The following is an 11,027-nucleotide window of genomic DNA, read 5'->3' on the forward strand; positions in this document are numbered from 1 at the left end:
TCAATTGAAAGGAAAAATACAACAGTCTGTCCATATGGATTACCACTTAATATATTCTTCTCACTATGGGAAACAATCTTCCAAGATCATTTATGATAAGAGACGTTGTAATTCGAGTTGACCATATAGGAACTAGTCATGGTGGTTATGTAGATGGATATGTAGGGAATCATATAAACCCTTCTATTACTAACACCACTCTACAATATCTTCGACAACAAATAAATTGTAGTAATCATGAAATGATGAATATAGCAAATTCAGAAAATACAACCTTTTTTATTCCTAGTGATCTGAAGTTCTTGCTCAAGATAGAAAATGTGTTAATCAATATCAAATTTCTCACCCCAAGAGTCTGGCAAGGTTGGAGCTTATGGCTTTACTGTTTTTGAGAAAGTAGTTTAAACGATCATCAGCAAAACCATGTTGTTCTTGAGCGTGGTTAAAATTATTGAAAATATTTCAATGTTCCATAGATATAAAAATCTAAGTGTCAATTTCAAATAGTTTAACACATCACATTTGGGGGGCACTTGATACATGCAAAAATTGGATTATATGTTTCAAGCAAGCTAAGGTCTATGTTATCGAAAGGATCAGTTGTCGATATATATTATTTGAATAAAAGAATAACCTGCATAGAATTCAAAGCTTAAGAAATTCATATTCTACATCTCTTAAAAACTACCATATGAATTGTGCTCAAGAAATTTTTAAGCAAGTAGTTACTTGTTCCTTGGCAATAAAGATGCCAATTCAAAGAACAAAATTTGCTGAAGTAGTTCCTAGTTCTGTTCAGCTCGACAAAACTACGCCTACCATAAACAAATCAACCTTTACACGCTAACACTCTTACTGGCATCGCTGTAAGAACGATGTATAAAATTGTTGGAATTGCAATTGTTCCGCCTTAAAATTGTTGTTTTTAGATTTGCAAACTATTGTATTTTAATTTCTAAAGTCTATTTGCAAAAAGAATTTTCATCAACCGAAGGTTTTACTAGGTTGAGTCACGATCGTGTCGCTCTCTTTAAAACGTTTTGTGGCAATCGCCCAAAATTGGGCGTATGTACTATCAACCATGTCGTCTCCGTAATAAAACAAGTCAAGCTACAAGTGTGCGATTAATTAATGCACCGTAGAAAACCGTTCGAGAATTATACCTCCAATATGATATTAAAACCACTCATATTTTAATACCGAAACCAATCAATTATGGTACTATGATCACCACTCTACTTTGCAAAGGTATTGTGATCGCTCAAATATGGTATTACCACCGTTTCTAACGTTTAACATTTTTAAATATCAATATGGTATTTCAACAACTCAAATAGAGGGGAGGTAGCTTATTTTCAAATCATGTGTTTGCTTAAGTTTGAAAATATTTGTGACTATTGGATTTATGTCAATGATTCAAACGATAAGACAAAATCAATGTGTGAAAATAACAATTCAACTTTGAATAATAAATTCACCAATGAATTTTATTTACCAATCCAACAATCAATACACAATCCAAATCACAAAACTAAACTATCTCAAACCAAAACAATGAATAACAAATTGAAGTAACAATAAACATCGCAAGAAATGGTGGGTTTGAATTGTGACCCTTTTTAAATTTGGCTCGAATGTCTAAAACAAGTTTTAAGTACTCATGAAAAATTCTTGTAAGTAGTTTGCTCAAAAACAATGTAATGTGTTTGGACATGATTAAATGATTGATTAAGTATTCTTTTAAAATTAATAACAACTTAATAAACTTATGAAAGTAAACAAGGTTATTTCCAAGGACCTCGACTGTTCGGAAAGTGTTTGTAAATGATTAATGAATTGAAATCGTTGATTAATAATGGACCCGAGAACTCGGATATATTTTAACCAATTAAAACATGATCGTAACGTTCGTAAGAATGTTATAATGGATGTTTAAAAAATGTTTGTGATAGTGTGTGTGTATAACATAAAACACAAATATATATATATATATATATATATATATATATATATATATATATATATATATATATATATAGAGAGAGAGAGAGAGAGAGAGAGAGAGAGAATAACACGGGATATTTATCCCGGTTCATCAAATCCGGCTACTTCCAAATCCCCACACTTTGTGTGAGATTATCCACTATAGTATCCGGCTAAAAAAATTCTAACTAGCACTATAAGGATCACCGTGCGATCAGCAGTGCAACTTGATTAACGACTAGGTTAGAACGTCCCAACGACCTCATCACTTGTATAATCTACCTAAGATAAATAAACGCGACATTACCGTTATTTAATATCCAATAATATAAACAGATGAGATTCGAAGAATCCTAACCGTCGCTTACTTTTCTCGCAACCAAAAACAGTGCAAACTTGCCTTGTTGCAAATAGATAAAAATTTCAAGCTTTCTAACCCTTAACTTTTATATCGTCAAACTTACAAAAATAAGTAACGCGAATTGTTTGGACGAAACGACAATCCCCGTGGATACGATACTCTACTTATCACTTTATTAATTGGTAAACGATTTGGTACACTTGGCATATCCGACCATCACAACATCCTAACAATCTAGATCTCAAAGCCTACAAGAGTTCTTAGAAAAAATGTTAAATCAAGAAGGTTGTAGAAAAAGAGAGGTTGCAGTAGTTTAGAGTGTGTTTGCAAATTGATTATATGAATGAGAGAATGAGTGGATGAAGGTATATATAGGTAAATGAGATAGGAGTAAGTTTGACACAAAATAACATTAAAAAAATGGGTTTGAATCGAATTAGAAAATTCTTGAATCGATTCAATAGTGTAAGATATGAAATGGGTTGTCATGAAGATTGAATAGAATCAAAGAATCTTTGAATTAATTGAAAGGGTTCCAGATGAAGATTAAATCGATTCAAAGAAACTTTGAATCGAATCAAAACTTCTAGAACATTTTTGTATCCATTCAAAATAATTTGAATTGATTCAAATTCACTTTTCATGAGCCAAACAACCGAGAGCTTGAATGATTCGATTCAAAATATACATGAATCGAATCAAATCACTAAAAAATACATTTTAAACAAATTTTCATGAGCCAAACACAAAACTTGACTCCAAACTTCCCAATCTTTCTAACGACACAGCTTGTTCGAAGTTTGTGATCTAAACTAAACGGGTGCTTTACAAAAACGAATGACATCACTCAAAACATAAACTACTACTTAATCAAAACAATTTCATTAAGAACACTCTTAATTCCGAAGGGATGGAAAAAGGAGATGAAGAGAAGAAAGACTCGTCAACGCAAACCAAAAAGAGGAGAGAGAAGAAAAGGATTCGAAAGTTCGTAATACTTTTCAAAGTGTGTAGAATGAACTATGTGAGCTCTCTATTTGTAGATAAAAATCACAATTAATATATGAGTGTTATGAATATAAGTAAATAGAGACAAAAGTAGAGAGAAGGGGAAGAAAAGAGAATAAGGAGAAGTATTCTTATTCACCGATGTGTTTATGAATGTTACAATGAGCTCTATTTATAGGGAAAATGGAGTAGCATATGAACTAAGCCCAATAACCTAGTGGAATGGCCCATTAACCAATTTGCTATTTGGACATCCACTATTAATATTTATAACACTCCCCCTTGGATGTCCATTGAGGATATGCCTCATTAAAACCTTACTAAAATAAAAACCCAAAGGGGGAAAAAAATTTAGTGAAGGAAAAAGAGTACAATATCCTTTTGAGTGTGAGCTGCCTCGTTAAAAACCTTACCAGAAAACCCAATGGGATAAAGCCTAGGTGAAGGGAAAAAGAGTGCGAACACATTTATTTCTCCCCTCATGAAGACAAATATCTCTTAGATGACAAAGACCAATTTTTAGTACAAGTTTCTCAAAAACTTTACATGGGAGTGACTTTGTAAAAACATCCGCAAGATTATCACACGACCGAATTTGTTGAATGCCGATATCACCATTCTTCCGAAGATCATGAGTGAAAAAGAATTTTGGAGAAATATGTTTTGTTCGGTCTCCTTTAATGTATCCTTCTTTCAACCGAGCGATGCATGCCGTCTTATCTTCGTAAATAATTGTTGCATCCATTTTTCCGGAGGATAAACCACAATTCTTTTGTATGTGCTCAATCATGGATCGTAACCAAACACATTCTCTACTTGCCTCATGTAATGCTAAAAGTTCCACATGATTTGATGATGTTGTTGTTATTGTCCGTTTCACGTATCTCCATGAAATTGTTGTATCTCCACTTGTAAACAAATAACCTGTTTGTGATCTACCATGATGAGGATCCGACAAATAACCTCCGCATCCGCATAACCAATTAATTCTAGTTTGGGTACTTTAGGATAAAACAAACCCATATCCATTGTACCTCAAAGATAACGAAATACATGCTTGACCCCATTCCAATGTCTTTGTGTAGGTGAAGAACTGTATCTTGATAATAGGTTGACAGAAAATGATATATCCGGACGCGTATAATTAGCAAGGTACATTAGTGCTCCTATTGCACTAAGATATGGTACTTCAGGACCAAGTAGTTCTTCACCATCTTCTCGAGGTCTAAAAGGATCTTTCTCCACATCTAGTGATCTAACAACCATTGGAGTCGGCAATGGATGGGATTTCTCCATGTAGAAACGTTTTAACACTTTTGTTATGTAAGTTTCTTGATGCACAAAAATTCCATTATTTAAATGTTCGATTTGTAATCCAAGACAAAACTTTGTCTTTCCCAAGTCTATCATTTCGAATTCTTTCTTCAGCAATCTATGGCTTTTGGAAGCTCTTCGGGAGTCCCAATAATGTTTATGTCATCAACATAGACAGCAATTATAGCAAATTCATTTTCAGATCTTTTCATAAAAATACATGGACAAACAGAGTCATTTTTGTATCCCTCCTTTAGCAAATATTCACCGAGGCGATTATACCACATGCGTCCAGATTGTTTTAGCCCATAGAGAGACTTATTTAATTTTATGGAGTAGTCTTCCCTAGATCTTGAACTATTTGCATCGTGCAAGTTAAATCCTTCGTGGGATCTTCATGTAGATGTCACTATCAAGTGAGCCATACAAGTAGGCAAAGTGACCACATCCATCATGTGCAAATTTAGCCCTTCATGAGCTATAAGACTAATTAAATATCTAAAAGTAGTTGCATCAACTACAGGTGAATATGTCTCATTAAAGTCAATCCCGTGTCTTTGCGAAAATCCTTGAGCAACGAGTCTTGCTTTATATCTTGCAATTTCACCATTCTCGTTACGTTTTCGCACAAACACCCATTTATACCCAACTCGGTTTCACTCCTTTAGGTGTTCGGACGACAGGTCCAAAGACTTCTCTCTTGTTGAGCAAGTTTAATTTCGCTTCAATTGCATCTTTCCATTTTGGCCAATTCTCGCTTTGTCTACAATCTTTAATAGACCTAGGTTCATGATCCTCGTTATCATTCATCATATTTAGCGCTATATTATATGCAAAAGTATCGTCAACGTTGACTTCATGTCGGTTCCATTGTATTCCATTAGTGACATAATTTATTGAGATCTCTTGATTTTCATGTATTTCGTGTACCCGATCGCCTTCTTCGGAACTAAAATATTGATTATGTCGAACACTCTTTTAGAGTTTCTATATCCTCGTTTGGGTTATCTTTCCTTTAAGCTCCTTTTCTTATTCGAGGTTTTTTTCTCTATATATTTGGAACCGATTGGTCTACCATGCTCGAGCACAAGCTGAGACTCATTTGCAATATTAGAATATCCTACAGGGGATATCTATTTCGTTTGGAGCATTAGCAAATTTCGATATTCAATTTGTTTAACTTTGCAAATGAGTTATATCTTGAGGATCATGATGAGACAATAATATTTCCTTTCAAATAATTATTTGAACTTCAGATTCACATTTTTTAGTCGCTTATCATCTCCCTAATATTGGGAAAACTAATCCATCAATCGACAATCAACCTACCGGGTTGTAAACAAGTTGACTTAATAAAACTTATGATAGATGGAGATTCATATCAAAAATGTTTTCCCAATATTCTTTCAAGATTTATCCTAGTGTATTATATTGGAGCAATTGTGATATACACAACACATCCAAAAATCTACTAAGATGAGAAGTATTAGATTGTTAACCTAAAACCAATGATGAATTAGAGGGAGGACTTACATATAGTAATAAGTTGGCTTCGATGCAAATCAATATATCAACATAAAAGATTGTTGATTCCCAAAATAGAGTTTATAATGTATGGTTTCATAAGTATCAAACATACAATTAACTTTAGACGTCTAAAGAATGGATCTTCAAGTCCATTTTTTTAATGAGCAAATGCTAGCAATTGTTCAATATCAATTTCAATTGATAAATGATACTTATCATTATTTTTTCGAAAAGTTCTAAAATAAACTCTTTATCAAATTTGTTGAGAAAATAATCTCACAAACTTCTGGTTGTGAATTGACAATAGTCATACATGTCATTTAGTTTATCCACACTTTCAATATATCGATTCACAAATATCACCAATTTTGAGAGACTCAAATTCGCAAATTTTCTACTTCCTTGAAAAATATTAAGACACAAAAGTTATTTGATTGAAGAATCTACTGGATCTTCAATACAAATCCATTAAAATTTATCTATTTTGCATCATAATAGATCCGGGATAACCCAACCGGTCTTGCCAACGACAAATTTAATATAGTATGTAAACTTCTGGTTTACATGATATGTGCTTCCATTGCACTAATATAAGCGTATTACAAATCATAGACAACATCACTTTTCCATTACGTTTATTTTCACCAGTAGTATATCTCGTAATAGATATATTTAACATATATTTTTCAATATGATATCCATTTGGATGGATATTTTATAACTCAATAAAATTATATTAGATGCAACCTCAATATGTAATTTTGTTACTCTATGTAACAATACATTATCTCGTCAGGAGCTTTGAGTAATCTGTGTAGTTATTCGAAAACTATATCACAAATGATCAAGAAAAATCATTATTTAAGCAATCCTTCGGGGATTGTTTAATATTTTTAAGAATTACCATTTGAAAGATGATTTGTAAACTTCTAGTTTACAATAATATGTGTTTCATTTGTTTTTATTCATTTGAGGTTTGAAACATGATTCATAAACTTCGGTTTACAATAATATGTGTTCCATTTGTTCTTATCCACAATGTATCCAAATGAAACTATATAATAAATATGCTAAAGTCTTAATTTATCTCTCGTATTAACATAGATATAGAAAGATCTAAACTCAAAATTTATCCAAGAAAAAAACTTTATAAATCATATGTATTTTTCAGTGTGAATACTTACGCAATAAAAATTGTCCATAAGATATATTTCCAAAGTTTGATATCTTCACAATGCAAATTACATGTGTATCAAATAAATTTATTTCTTAAGAAAATATATACATATATATATATATATATATATATATATATATATATATATCTAACATGTAATGTTTATGAGATAATAATCTTAAAGGATTTAGAAGTAAATAAGAGAACGTTAATTCATAGAAGGTATTTTTAAGAATTATGTAGAGAAGAATATGTGCTTTCCTTGTAATTCAAGCCATCTAGAAGTCATATCCAATAATAAAGAAGAAAATCATAACCAAACTTTGATCATGCAATAAGGAAACAATCGTGCAAGATTCAATCCATATAATAGTAACATCCCAACTGATCTAAGTTCATACTAAAGGAATTAATTGTACGACCTTGACATGTATCATATCAATAGTAATATTTATTAAATCAATTACCATAACTATGATATTAGTTATATAAAACAAATAGTATGAACCATTCACTTCTGGGAAGTGAATGACATTCAATGTGACCTTTCACCATTTTAATAAAAAATCACTCATTATTCAATTACAAATGCGAGTAATTTTTCAAAAAATATTCTTGAAGATATTCACTCATTTTGCTACTTCGAAGCATATTCGAGTGATATAAATTTGTATTCTATTATGACTTAAATGTGTAGTTCTTCAAGAACTCAACATCAAATTTACAAAAACGGTGACCAAGAAAAATCATTTTTTTTTACGGCCCACATAGGTGTTTGGTATTAAAGCAATAGTTCTTCAGGAACTATGCCACAAATCTTCATGAACAATATCGAGATAATTCATTCCTTAAGTAGTCCTTCAAGGATGCTTTCAATAATATGTTTATTTTAGTTCTTCAAGAACCATATCACAGATGTTCATAACCAATGATCTTTGAAAATTATTCTTCAAGTAATCCTTCAAGGATACATCACTATTGAATTTTTCAAGAATTCATTGAGATTAAAAATTGGACTTTTAAATTTTCGAAATTAACCAACAGATTTAAACAAAATTTGAGACTTTTGAGTTCTTCTGAAACTCATAGAGAATAAACTCTAGACTTTTGAATTCTTTTGTAATTCATAAATTGTAGGATCCTTCTAGGATGTATCATTACCGAATTCTTCAGGGAATTCATAGAAAATAAAACCGAGTTTTTAAGTTCGTCAAGAACTATGCAATATATTTAAACAATAAAATCAATTATCTTAGCAAACCTTTAGAGATTAACAACTTCTGAATTCTTCAAAAATGTATATAGAATAAATAATCACAGTGATATAAAACAATTTACATAATAATGATTTAATGCAACCATGATGACATAACGTTTAATATGGTAATTATTCATGCATATTAAAATACTATTGATTACAATATTAAAATACAATAAAATTCACATTAAAGAAAAAAATTGTTACTACTCTTACACATTAAGGTATTATTCATCACAATAATTAAAATAAACACTAAAGATGATCGATCATACTAAAACAGAGCAAATTTACGATAAAAATAATGGAAATTGTTCTACATTTGCAATCCTTCAGAGATATTAAAATACTTATTGAATTCTTTGTGAGTTCTTCCGGAACTATATAATAAATTTAATCTTGATCAAAAATATAATAAATCTAATTAATTCATTTGTATAATCCTTCATGGATGCATCTTTGTTGAATTCATTAGGAATTCGGTAAAAAAAATTATGTTTTTAAGTAATCCTTCAGGGATGCAACACCTTTGAATTCATTGGAAAACAATTTGAGTTTTTAAGCAATCCTTCAGGGATGCAACACTTGTGAATTCATCGGGAATTCATTGAAAAATAATTTGAGTTTTTTAAGCAATCCTTCAGGGATGCGTTCCTTTTTGATATAATATTTTCTTCGAAATTGTATTATAGATGTGATCAATCTCTTTTGCAATCCTCCAAGGATGCATGAAATTCTTCAAGAATTCAGGAACTTATATTGAGTTCTTCAGGAACTTTACAATAGATGTTAATATTAGATCAATCTTTATGTCTTCTCAAAAAATTAATCCTTATGCAATCCTTCAAGGATGCATGGCGTTGAATTCCCGCAGAACTCAACAATTAAAAAACCTTTTATTTGATTATTTTATGTAATCTCATATCTCCTATTATAAGCCATCAATTATCATTTCAACATTTCACTTTAGCTTTTGTATATAATCAAAAGAAAGAAGAAAAAAACAAATAGGCATAATTAATGGTTCAAATTCAAACATGTTCATATCATTCGATTTAAAAATAACAAATAAGCACAATAACATATCTATAAGGCTTTGATTCCAAATTGATGGAATTGTAACAATAGCCTATAATCATCGATACAAAATTACAAGAAGAATTATGTACCTTCTCGCTGATTAGAGCTTGCCGATAACGTGTTATGAATATAAGTAAATAGAGATAAGTAGAGAGAAGGAGAAGAAAAGAGAATAAGGAGAAATATTCTTATTCACCGATGTGTTTATGAATGTTACAATGAGCTCTATTTATAGGGAAAATAGAGTAGCATATGAACTAAGCTCTAATAACCTAAAGTGGAATGGCCCATTAACCAATTTGCTATTTGGACATCCACTATTAATATTTATAACAAAGGAGAAATTTTGGGAACAAGTACTTCACATATTAGATAAATATTTCAAATTAAGTACCAAAATATATCATATTCAGTACCAAAATAAATTACAGATCGTGCACCAAAATATATTAGATTGCATACCAAAAATATTCCAAATTGTATTCCAAAATATCTTTTCTTCCCGGACCTTGCATATTTTATGCATTGTCCAACCAACCGAGCTAAGCTCACGAGGACTATTCCAAAATATTTTAGCAAGACTAAGAAAACACTTTATAATAATGATTAAATTAATTATTTAATTTAACATTTCAAAATAAAATATATAAATATATTTTTTCGCTAGTGCTTACTCCGTTCACATAATTAGGCATCAATTTAGAAGTACATCCCTACAATATATAAACACTACTAATGTGTGTGATCTATCCATTGTGGGATTTTCACATTTTTCAATTCACACAACACTAAATCTATCTAATGTGAGAACACACAACACTAAATCTATCTAATGTGAGAATTTATGTTTAGTCTTTTATCTCAATTTCCACACATATTCTAACAAAAATTAAATCCTATTATATATGAGTCATGTTAACTAATTCCTTCGATACACTTGTTAAGGAACAAAAAGCGTAAACTTTGTATTAAAACATGCATTTTTTTCACTTTTAAGAGGTTGATTACGCAAGTTGTAAAATAGTGTTACTATATTTAGTTCTTTAACAAGTATAATTGTTAGCATTTTATATATTTTAACTTTTTTGCACACTTGTGCCTTTGATTTTCATTTCTTTTTTGCTTTTACTTTGTCATATAAAATTTAGGGTTAATAGTGCTTTGCTCCCCTATAATATAGGTCATTTTTAGTTTTCCATCCTATAATTTTTTTTTAGTTTTCATCCTTGTAATTTAAAGATTTCGATTTTGGACATTCATGGACTTTGACCGTATAAAATCTATGATATGGCAGAGGTAAATCGAAATTTGCTCAAATT

The sequence above is a fragment of the Medicago sativa genome, chromosome 5 (genome assembly GCF_051527215.1).
Source record: "Medicago sativa cultivar Bolivia chromosome 5, Bolivia_mono, whole genome shotgun sequence".
NCBI lineage: Eukaryota > Viridiplantae > Streptophyta > Magnoliopsida > Fabales > Fabaceae > Medicago > Medicago sativa.